Source organism: Marmota marmota, unplaced genomic scaffold (assembly GCF_001458135.2).
Source record: "Marmota marmota marmota unplaced genomic scaffold, marMar, whole genome shotgun sequence".
Lineage (NCBI taxonomy): Eukaryota > Metazoa > Chordata > Mammalia > Rodentia > Sciuridae > Marmota > Marmota marmota.
Window position 1 is genome coordinate 1,880,363 of NW_025999871.1, and position 11,759 is coordinate 1,892,121.

Consider the following 11,759-nt stretch of genomic DNA (forward strand, 5'->3'; position numbering starts at 1 on the left):
TCTCCATTGATGGAATCTTTTGTGATTATGTACCATTAAGTGTTACAATTTTAACATTTAAAAAATAAGATTTGGTTTTACATCCTTATGGTTTTGTTGTTCTGTGAATAGTCTCTTTTTCTTAGTGAATTCTGTTAGCATACAGAAATGCAATTGACCTTTGGATACGAAATTGGCATTTAATATTCTATCTAATTAGTATCATTATTAAACTCTATTATCGTATCTATTTGTTGATATTGTCTGTGAATAATGATAATTTGTTTCTTCCTTTCCAATCCTGGATTTTATATATTTCTTTGCCTTATTGTATAGTTTGTATTGAATGTTGAATATAAGTGGTGACACAGGACATTCTGGTCTCAATACCAATCTCAGCTTTCCACATTTTATCATTAAGAAAAATGTTTGTAGCTGGGTATAGTGCTCAGGCCTGTAATTCCAGTGACTTGGGAAGTTGAGGCAGGAGTATCATGAGTTCAAAGCCAGCCTCAGCAACTTAGTGAAACTTTGTCTCAAAACAGCAACTAAAACAAACAACCAAAAAACAAACAAACAAACAAACAAAAAAACCCAACAACAAACAAGCAAACATATAAAAAGGGCTGGGGATGTTGCTCAGTGGTTAAGTGCTGCTGGGTTCAATTCCTTATTTAAAGAAAAAAGAGTGATGTTTGTTGTAGAATTTTTAATACCCTTAATTGGAGTAAGAAAACTCCCTCTTATTCTTGAATTGTGGAATTCTTAAAACAGCAAGTTTTCACTGTTGTTCATACAGATGTCCCTTAAACCTGAACTATTTAAATTTCAAAATGAAGGAAAATTCACTAATTGCACAGTTAAATAGAGGCTGGATTTCAGCTCTCCTATTTGGAGAAGTAGACAAAATATTCAGAACTCATAAGTGCACATTTGTAGAGACTCAAAAAATTCTCATTTTGCAATTTTGTTGGGCTCAGAATCCTTTGGAAAACCCAGCGTTAGATGATCCAATCAAAGGAAACCTGCTACTAATGATCCAGTCAAAAGATAAATTTGTAGTTGCTTGTGAAAGGAATTAGGCAGATATAATTAAGTCCTAAACCCTTAAATTACTCAACAGGGCAGAAGTCCTGGATGCTGGATGAGCCTATCCATTTAAGTCAGGTAGGTTAGATAAATTCTCTTGTGAGGCAAGATATTAATTAGTCTTTGTCTCCAGAGAAGAGAAGGATAACATGCTGCTGAAGAACCTTCAGAGAGTGCTGGATAATGAAGCCAGGACTCTAGGCTGCAGGCAGATATGCTGGAAGCCCTGCAGGAGCCCATGGCTGGCCTATGCGAACAGCTGCCTGTCCATCCAGTGGGAATAGCAGAAGCGGGTGGAGAAGATGGAGAGGGAGGTGATGGCCTTGCAGGAGAAAGTTAGGAAAATTCTGCCTCAGACTGTGTTCTGATTCTACCCGACATTTCCAGATACTTTGGCCCAACCCCACTGCTATCCTGGAAGAGGACTCAAAGGACAAAGATGGAGAGCTGTCAGTGGAGTAAAGTCTCCTTTGTCAGTAGGTCCTGGCTTTCTGGTCTTATTTGTGTTTAAGAGAGACATGAATGGATACACCAGCCAGGACCAGGTGGCAGCAGAACCAGTTATCCCATAGATCTGGAAGACAGCTGACCCTGCACCTGGGCCACCCAGCCCTTCCTTCCTGAGCCACATGATCCTGAGGACAATAGTGACAGCTATAGTCATTTGCTACCTATACATCTGGTAAAGGGTAATATATGAATATGCAAGAACAACATGGAAGCAGAAGAATCTCCAGATCAGTGATGTCATGTTGTGCCTAATCCTCAGACATCCAGTGGAGCTCAGTGTGGACAAAGGCTTTTCAACCAACCTGGGCTAGGGACAGTAGATCAGCAGCTGGAGAGAAGACCTTTACACTGCTAATGATCAAGCCTGGACAGGGATAGGGGCATGAGGCAAGAGGGAGCAGGAAGGAGTAGACACATGTCTCTTCAAAGTGAATGGACTGTTATTTGTAACCCCAAGGATGAATGTCATATGTGGAAACATTTTGTAAACAGTCAGTATAAAAACTGGTTCTTGGTGCCAGAGCCCTTACTGCCTGTTGTCAAGGGAGAAAGGAGGAATAGAAAATTCTACTCTCAACTATTTGGCATTTTCAGAGTGGGTAGCATCAGTGCTTCTCTCCCCTTTCTTATTTATAGAACGTACTGCCCCATACTTGTAAGGAAGACTCCCACTTCCTTTGGTGTGATTTTAGCATCTGTGGATTAATAGAGTGTGTAAAAACAACTGCTTATGTAAAGTTACCCCAACCACCAGGAATAGGAGAATATTCACATATTAGAACTGTCCTGGCAAATGACTTGTGCACCTATCATGCTATTTTAATCTGGGGTGGGTAAAGTAAGTTCTTGTTTGGTGCAGCTATTCATTCAAGTAAAAACATTTAGAACAAAACAAATACTATTGCTGTTGTGTCAGGAGCCACTCTGGACACCTTTAAGTCCTGAGTAAAGGGGTACTGAACAGTTATTACACCCCACAATACATTGGGCTTTACCTCCGCTGATAAGGAAAGTGTGGCTCCAGGAGTGGGCGTCACCCATGCGGTTGAATTACACCCACCTGTTCCTTTGTAACCCTACCCCTTTGCCCTTTTGGGGATAAAATGTTCCATGGAACCTCCCCTTGTGTGTCCCCTATATAAGAATAAAGAATTCCAGTGGCTCTCTCTCTTTCCACGGATCCCTAAGGTCACAGAGCCAACCCTGGATTTTGAAAAGGTACTTCTGTGTGTTTGCATGCTTTCTTTGCCATTTTCTCAAGTTATTGGAATAGTCAGATTTTGTGAACCCAGCATTAGGCCGCCAGCTTGGATAGATGGTGATACTGCTGTCTATGAGAAAGCCCCTTAATGACAGTGTTATTGTAATTCAGAATGAAGAAAAAACTGCAAACTCCAGTTTGTTATACAAAGTCAGAAGTTTTGGCACTTCAAGTTTGGGTGGAAATATTCCTATCAGGGCCTGGTATGAGTCCCCCGAGTTCCTTGAAATTTTCCTGGAAATGAAGTCCCATCCAGATCTACTATCCTTGGAAGGGGGGAATTGAACTCTGGACCAGTGGGAGTCTTTGATAAATATAGTGAAAAAGCATTTCCTCACATGTCAGGAAAGGCACAGGGATTTATTTAGGAAAGCAAAGAATACACAGTGAAGGGAGAATGTAGGCCATCTGGAGAATGAGAGATGCATTTTGGGGGTTCCTGGATCTTCTTTTAAAGGAAACCGGGTGAGGACTGGGTATGAGAAAGTATGTAAAAATGACAATAGTTTGGCGATCACAAGAGGGCTTATGGTGGTCTGGACATTCTTAGGATCTTTGGGATGATGTGATCTTCATTATCTGATTCAGAGATAATGCTGGAAAGTTCCCTACCTTATAGATTTCTTAAAATGCCCTGTCTCTATTTACTTAATCAATTTGTTGGTGAGTTAATTAACAGTATGTAAGGTTATTATAATAAATGAATGATTTAATGGTACCTCTAAGCTTTACAGATTTCCCAAACATTTGAGAATGACAGACCTGGGAGACAGACTGGCTCAGGGAGTGACAGGCCTGGAAAAGTATGTAGAAACTCAGATTGAATATACATTCTTGTCCTTCCTTTATGCCACCTTTATTCCTATTTTAAAATTTCTTCTATCTTATCTCAGTCCCGGGTTAAGTAGGCTGGGCCTGGCTTAGGGTGGGAAACTGAGAATGGACAGAACTGAGTGTGTGTGGGGGGGATGTGACCCACATGAAGCAAGAAAGTAGGGCCACAGGAGCTGGAGCAGGGTTGACACAGGAGCCTGGGGTCAGGGAGACATGTCTGCGACAGCGTCTATACAAAGAATCCTGGCAGCGATGTTGGTCTGAGATCCATGGAGACCAGGGAGGAGATGCTCTCAGAGTATGTGGGGTGAAGGGCATCTCCAGGAAGGTCAGCACAGGATTCCAAAGGTCCTTCTTTCAAGCCCTCAAAAAGATGCCCTGGGAGCCCCCAAAATGCCAGAAGAAGACAATGAATGGGACTCTGGGATTCTCTGCAAAAGCTTATGTGAATTCAGGGCTGCCAACATCTATAGGTACTCAAGAGGGTGTCATCTCCTTGCACCCCGAGACCTGGGATGCAAGGAGAGGGAGCAAAAGGCATATCCTCAATCATCTCCTTTCAGGAGTGCCTTGATGTTTTCTTAACTAAACCTAATGCAGTGTTTCTCATTGGGTGTGATTCTACAATCCAGGAAACATTTAGCATTTTTCTGGAGCTGATTTTTTTGTTATTGTTTCTGGATCCGCCCCCCCCCCCTTTTCCTTCTTGATTGAAGGGAAGCTACTGCCACCTCGTGGCTAGACGCTGGAGGTGCAGCTAATCCTGATGCCCTAGACAGCCCTTCACAAGTTATTATTTGGATCAAATGCTGAAACGGGAGAAACCCTATCCTTAAGGGAGGGATTGAGCGAACCCATCCTTGAGCTGAGAAGAGAATTCTCTGGCCATCCTCTGCTGATATGTTCTCCTTTCACCATAGCACATGATTTGGTATGGAACCTGCCCTGTTCTGAAGGGGACTATGGCTTCCCTCCTGCCTCTTGTCTGCACTTTCTCCCCAACTATAGGGGCTGGAGATGATGATTCTTTGCTCTGGGACACATCCAGAGTGGGCTTGACTCCTTGTCTAAGTGAAATGAAAGGCAGGGATTCAGGCAGAAGGCTTGTGCCGACCTAGTTCATTCTTCCTCATGTCTTCTCCCACACCAGCTCTGATGTTCCCTTCTTGCTTGCCTGGCTCTCCCTCTTCCCAAGTGCCAGTTCCCAGCCAGGCCCGTGCATTTCCCCCTGAGAGGCTGCTGTGTGCCTTTTTACTGAAGAAGTACACTGAGGACACCCAGGCACCAGGATGAATTATCTGTGGCCATCTTCACACTGGTCTCCTGTGTCTCTTCTGTCAGTCCTCACCTCTCAGCAGCATCGGAGTGCTTGGTCCTCACCCACTCTGAAACAGGTGCAGAATCATCATGCAGGTTTCACACTGGGCTCAAATCCACTTGAGAGAATATATTATAGTTCCAAATTCTGTTGACCGGTCTTCCTGTCCAGAAGTCCATTAAATTCCCTGTTATCTAAATAAATGTTGAAACTAAATAATGGCTATTGCTTATTTCTGCTCTCTATCTGAGGTTAATGGTCATTACAAAACAAAACAGGGAAAGGGGAACTTCTTGGCTCTGAGCATACTTTCCTAACTCGGGTTTGAATTATTCACTCTTGTTTGTATGAGGAGTCTGCTGCTGGGATTCAGGTACCACTGAGCTGTAATTCTGCCCCATATCTCCCTCTTTTCATTATTGTTGGATCACCTGATTTATCATGAGCCTTCATTTTGTCATGTTGACATTGGTGCTAAAGATGTACACATATAAGGGACATGGATGCTGAATCTCAGGTCTCATTTTCCATGTCTCCTGGAAGGAGATGATCGATGTGAATGTACATCTCCATATTAAATTTTCCCCACATATGCATTAAGCAAATTACACCTCCTTCAATGTTTCTACAATGGCAACTACATATGTCTGTGGGTTATGTTTATCTCCAGATGCCTTCCCATCCAGACTGCACACTGAGGGTGGAATCTCTGTCCACTTTCTTCATTCTAATGTTTAGCATAATGCCTGGTGCCAGGAGAGCAATATACTTCTGTTGAGTGAATATATAAGAAGCATGGTGTATGCTTTAAAGATATCACATTTTATGATAAGGGAAGAAAAGATATACAATCTATTTACAAAAATATGATGTATTTTATTTTGTAGGTGGTGTATAGATGATGAATGGGAGCCCAGAATAGAGACATTTGCTGGGACCAGATGTATCAGGGAAGATTTCTTGGTAGATCTAATACTGAAGCAGTCTCCTCCAGATGAAGAGGAGAGCTAGTGAAGAAGTGGAGAAAGGTAGGTGTGAGCTTGGTCATATCACTGGGACCAGAAAAAGAGGACTCAATGATGATGACCTTTGAATTTGGTCCTATATATGGTGATTCATTAGGGTCAGTGCTAGCAAGCAGAAACATAGGGACTTCTAAATGATATCTGATGTCCCCAGTGCTGGGGATCCAACTTAGCAACAAGTGATTCATTACAATGAATTTACTGGTGAAAAACTGCATGTAGACCATGCAAATGAAAAAATTGTAAGATTGGGATGAGGGAAGAAGTAATGGTGAGGAGAAAGTCTCTCCTGGTGAATGAGGAACACATGAGATAGACAGCTGAGTGGCAGATATCATCCTTAAGATGAAAAGCCATAAGAAATGAAGCTGTGTGAAGGTAGGCGGGCCTGCGACCCACCAGCAGAAGAGGAGCAGCTGCCTGCTGAGAGGCAGAGCCGCCCCCTCCCCCTGCGCTGGCAAGGTAGAGGGAACTGTGACCATCCACAGAGCAGGCCCAGCGNATGTTGTTTATACCTCTTTAAACATGAATGTTAATAAACATGTTTTTTCTGCAGAGGATGAGAAAGCTTTTTCTTCTACCTGTTCTGGGTTCTCTGTCAGGAACACTCTAAATTAGACTAACAAAAGACAAATTAATAAGAGACAAAGAGGAGTTTACTGGCATGTGCTTTGTACTCAGAGATTAAGAACTCCCAGGAATGATGAGAAAGGGAGCTTATACAGCATCTCAACAAAAGAGCAATAACTGTAGAAATGTGAAAGTTTTTAGGGTAGCAAAGAGAGTTTTTCGGGTAGCAAATTGTAGGAAGGTAAATATACAGAAGAACTAATGGAAGAAGAGGACTAGTTAGTAAACCATGATATCTCTTGGTTAATCAGGGTCTAGAGTTTTCTAAGGAGATTTATTTTTGTCCTTCCTGGTAGAGAGCAGAGAAGGGACCCCTTAATGAATTTAGGTCTTGCTTTTAGACAAACAAGGGTACAACACAAAGTTTTTCTTATGTTTGTTTTTCTCAATTGCTTTTAGCTCAAAATAATCCTTATAACAAAATGGCATGTTTGAGATGACAAATTCTGCTACCCTACAATTCTATGTAACACATATACAAAATTTAACTATGATACTCTTTGGCCATATTTATGCTATCTCTTTAAAACTGGTCCTTTCATCCCACTGAACAAAATATCTCTTACTACAGTTTATCTCTGGATTAGTTTTCTAGGACTTTAAACACTCTGAATAATCAACTTACCCTCTTAAGTTATTTGCTAAATCTCTTAGAGAGGGCAGAAACTAGAAATGTTTGGATCTAAACATGGTAAAATTCCAATAACTAATGGCTCTTACATTTTGTAGATCAGCTGGTTTCTTTTTATAAACTGTTTTGCTGCCATTTCCATAGAAGGAATCCTTGTATTCTTTTGTATTAAATCTTAAGTTATATAAAACACTTCTTTCTCACTACTGTGTTTCAAATCCTACAAGTCTGACTTAACCTATTGTTTCTACATTTTTGTTGAAAGGAAAGAAATTGAGTTTTCTTTGTTTCATTTTTGCTTTAAGGTGAACAGCAATGAGATTAGCCTTACAATTTCTGGTGTCAATTGCTGAAGATAGGAATACTCTTCTTCCCACTTATCCCTCTCCTATTTCTATTGTGAATTATGTTGTGCCTTAAAATTTCCTTAGATGTGATTCAAAGCCATCCTGTTGAAATGGCTAAAATTTTACATTACTAGGTGAAAACTTGAAGTCTGGTAAAGAACTGGGATAATTTAGCTGAAAGAAGGAGAGGGAGAGGATTATTTTCATAATAATAAAAAGTAGGAGAGCTGGATTCGTTTTTGACCTTTTAGGCAATCCACAACAAAAGATCATAAATTGTGTGGCTTATTTACAATAGAAATTTATTTATCTTATGGAGGCTGGAAAGTTCAAGTTTGAGGTGCTGGCAGATTTGATTTCTGGTGGGGGTGTACTTTCTGGATCATAGAGGGCAATGTTTTCACTGGGATCTCACATGTTTTGGGGGTCCTAACTAGCTCTCTTTTTTGGCAGATAAGGGCACATATTCTAATCTTGTGGCCTCTACCATCATGATCTAATCACCTGCCCAAACCCACCTCCAACTACCATCACTTTGGAGGTTAGAATATCAAAATATGAATTTTGGTGGAATGTAAACATTTAGTCCAAGTTTTTTATTTCATCATTTTCTTTTTAACAGTGGGGGTTGAATCCAGAACTTAGTGCTTGCTAGGCAAGCACTGTACCATTGAGCTACACCCTTAACGCCCAGCAGTTTTTAAATATTAAAATTTAAGAATTATTTTTAAGTAGTCAGGTTCCCTTTTTATCTCAAGGGAAAAGTAAGAGTAACTTTATAGCACAAAGCATTTAGGGTTGAAGCAAAAGAAGAGTATGCATCTAAAAATAAGTCATTTTTGGAGAATGTTTCTTGGGGTCACTAAAAAATAGAAATGTTTTATAAATGCAAAGATATTTATTGTACAAGTCCAAGGCTAGATTCACATTAGACATAAAATGGGACATAAGCTATAGTCCCTTCATTCAAGTCCATCACAAGAAGCAAGAAATACTAAGCAAGGGAAGTAATTATCCAAATATTGGAAGATACTCTAATCATCAGTGATTAAAGCACTGTCTGGAATAACAACAGGAACAGTTAGAAGGAAGAGATCTACAGGTTACCAATGACTAGAATATTCTGTAAAGATAATTAGTGCCATTAGAGTTTAAAGAAAAGAGGGGTTTTGTTTGTTTCTTTGTTTTCTGTCTCAGAGAGATTCATCTGGATTGAGAGATCAGGATTTAATTAGAATAGAAAAAACAAAAACTGTACAGAAAAGATTCAGAAGGAGAAATTGTGTGAAATATTAAGATTGGGCAAATAAACTACTGGAGCAGAGTACTTGCATTTAGTTTTATTTTTTCAGTAGCTTGTTGGACATCCTAAAGAGTTTGTACATTACTTCTTGGAAGAATTTTGCTTTTCTAAATAGAAAGGGGAAATGAAATAAGAAAAGAAAATAGAATCTTAGGAAAAAAATTAGCAAGATGCCGAGAGATTGACTATATTTCATATAGAGTGGAAATTTACATACTCATAGTACGTTGAGAAACACTGAATAAATTTAAATGCATACATATATATGCATAGGAATACACAGTCATATCAGTATCATATATGACTGTGTGTGGATATATACATATATTTGTGAATAATGTACACATACAAATGTATATTTACTGAATGATTTTGCAGAAATTTTAAATCATTTTGTCCTAACATCTCCCCAATTTCTCTCTCAAGTAAATATTTATTAAATTAGTTCTGACAAAAGAAACCTGAGCATAAAATCCTACTTTTTTTCAAAGTCTCAGAAAAAGGAATTTAGACTTTAGATCTCTTTTCTATAATACAGTAGCCATAAGCAACATGTGATCATTAAATTAAAATTAAATGAAATCAAAATTAGTTTTTCAGTCATACTAGTCACATTCTATGTGCTCAGTAGCCATAGTTAGTATTGAATGACACAGTACTGAATAATGGCATTGAATGACATATGTAGAATATTTCCATCCCTGATGAAAGTTCTATTAGATAACACTGCTTTAGAAAATGAACAATTATTATTATTATTATTACTAATTAGGGGGTTGAAATCAGGAATCTCAATATGTGAACACTGAAGACTTTAGGGTAGTCTTTCTCTTTAAAGAGTCTTGTTTTTCTTAAACTCCCACTAAGCTATTTACTTTCAATTTCTGAGTGATAAATGAGAAATTGTGTATTGAACTGTTTAACTGATGAGCAAACAATTAAGATAAGAAGCTTTAAACTTAATACTTAGAAAATACAATATTTGGATTATTGTAGGAATCTGATGGCAAACTCATCTGTCTACAGCTGTGACAGTTCATAAGGTCCCCCCTCAAAACTCTTCTGAATAATATTGGGTAGCCTATTCTGTAATGTTCAGAAGTAAACATCCATTTAAAAATGTTTTCTTTGTTAACAAAGGTTAATTTTACATTTCAATTGAAGTGCATAGAATAATTTTCATGCAAAAGCTTTATTTTATGGTGATTTGATCATTATATTCCTAAGATATTAGGTGATTAGTGAATAAATTTCATTTCCAAGACTTAAAAATGACAAGCAGGCCTTTTAAAAAACTTTCTTTAAGTACAAATTGCAAAAATGCTAATGTAGAGAATAAGAACCTCATTAAACACTATATATTCAACATTGTTTTTTAAGTACATAATTGAATGTGGTATTTTCATTGTGTCCTTTTGCTAAAATAAGCTAAAACATTCAGATTTTCCCCTCTAAGACATATATATATATATATATAGTTGAAGTTGGATACAGCACCTTTATTTTATTTATTTATTTTATGTGGTGCTGAGGATCGAAACCAGTGCCTAGCACGTGCTGGGCAAGTGCTCTACTGCTGAGGCACAACCCTAGCCCCAAGAGTTTTAAACTAAATCAGAGATTCGATGATGAGATGAGATCACAGAGATGTGTGTGTATGTATGTGTGTGTGTGTGTGTGCATGCGCGCATGTGCAAGAATATGTGTTGGGGCTGAGTTGAAGGATTGCATATAACCATGAGAGTAAGTTAATGGTGTGTGTAATTTGATAAATCATGTTTAACAGTATAATAATTGCTCTAAGGAAAACTAGAAAGTAAAATTCCTCAAAATTTTGTTGAAAGCAAGTGCTTCTCTGAATAGTTAGGAGTGGAAGTAGGGGAGGGGGGAGGGTGGAGGATGGGAAAGGCAGTGGAGCACAACAGACACTAGGATGGCAATTTGTAAATCAATGGATGTGTAACTGATGTGATTCTGCAATCTGTGTATGGGGTGAAGGTGGGAGTTCATAACCCACTTGAATCAAAGTGTGGAATATGATATGTCAAGAAATTTGTAATGTTTTGAACAACCCACAATAAAAAATTAAAAAAAAAAAAAAAGAAATGAAGCTGTGATTAAAACACAAAAATAGTCTGAGTGATTTTTTATTGTAATCCTATTTTCTTTCTATCAATTAGGATACTAAATAGTATTGTCCCTAGAGTGTAGTGAGTTAAAATAAATAGCATGCTTAAGAAAGTCCTTGGTACAGAATAAGTTTTTAATAAATGTTTGCTATATTCATTATCTTTTATTGTATTTCATACACACACACACACACACACACACACACACACGATTGGTACAGGGGATTGAACTAGGGTTACTTAACCACTGAGCTATATCCCCAGCCCTTTTTATATTTTACTTTGAGATCATCTTGCTAAGTTGCTTAGGGCCTTTCTGAGTTGCTAAGTCTGGCTTTGAACTTGTGGTCTTTCTACCTCTGTCTCCTGAGCTGCTAGGAATATTGTTTTTATGGAAAATATGTACCAGACAGCAAATTTGAGAAACATATTTCTGCAGTGATTGGAGAAGTGCTCCTTATTAGGGGCAGAAGTCCGCTCCCTCTCTAGTCACAGCCTGGAAGAATTAAACTGCAAAAGTAACCCTGTTCTCCTGGGTGCATTCAGTTTTCCTTGTGCCTTTTCTAATTTCTGGATACCAGGAAAAAAAACTCATGTTCTAACCAGCACATGTATATAGAGGACTTGGTGATGGAAAAGGGTTGTGTCCCTATAAATAGTGAGCCGCCTTGGCACAGAAGCCAAGAAATGCCTCTGCCTGATG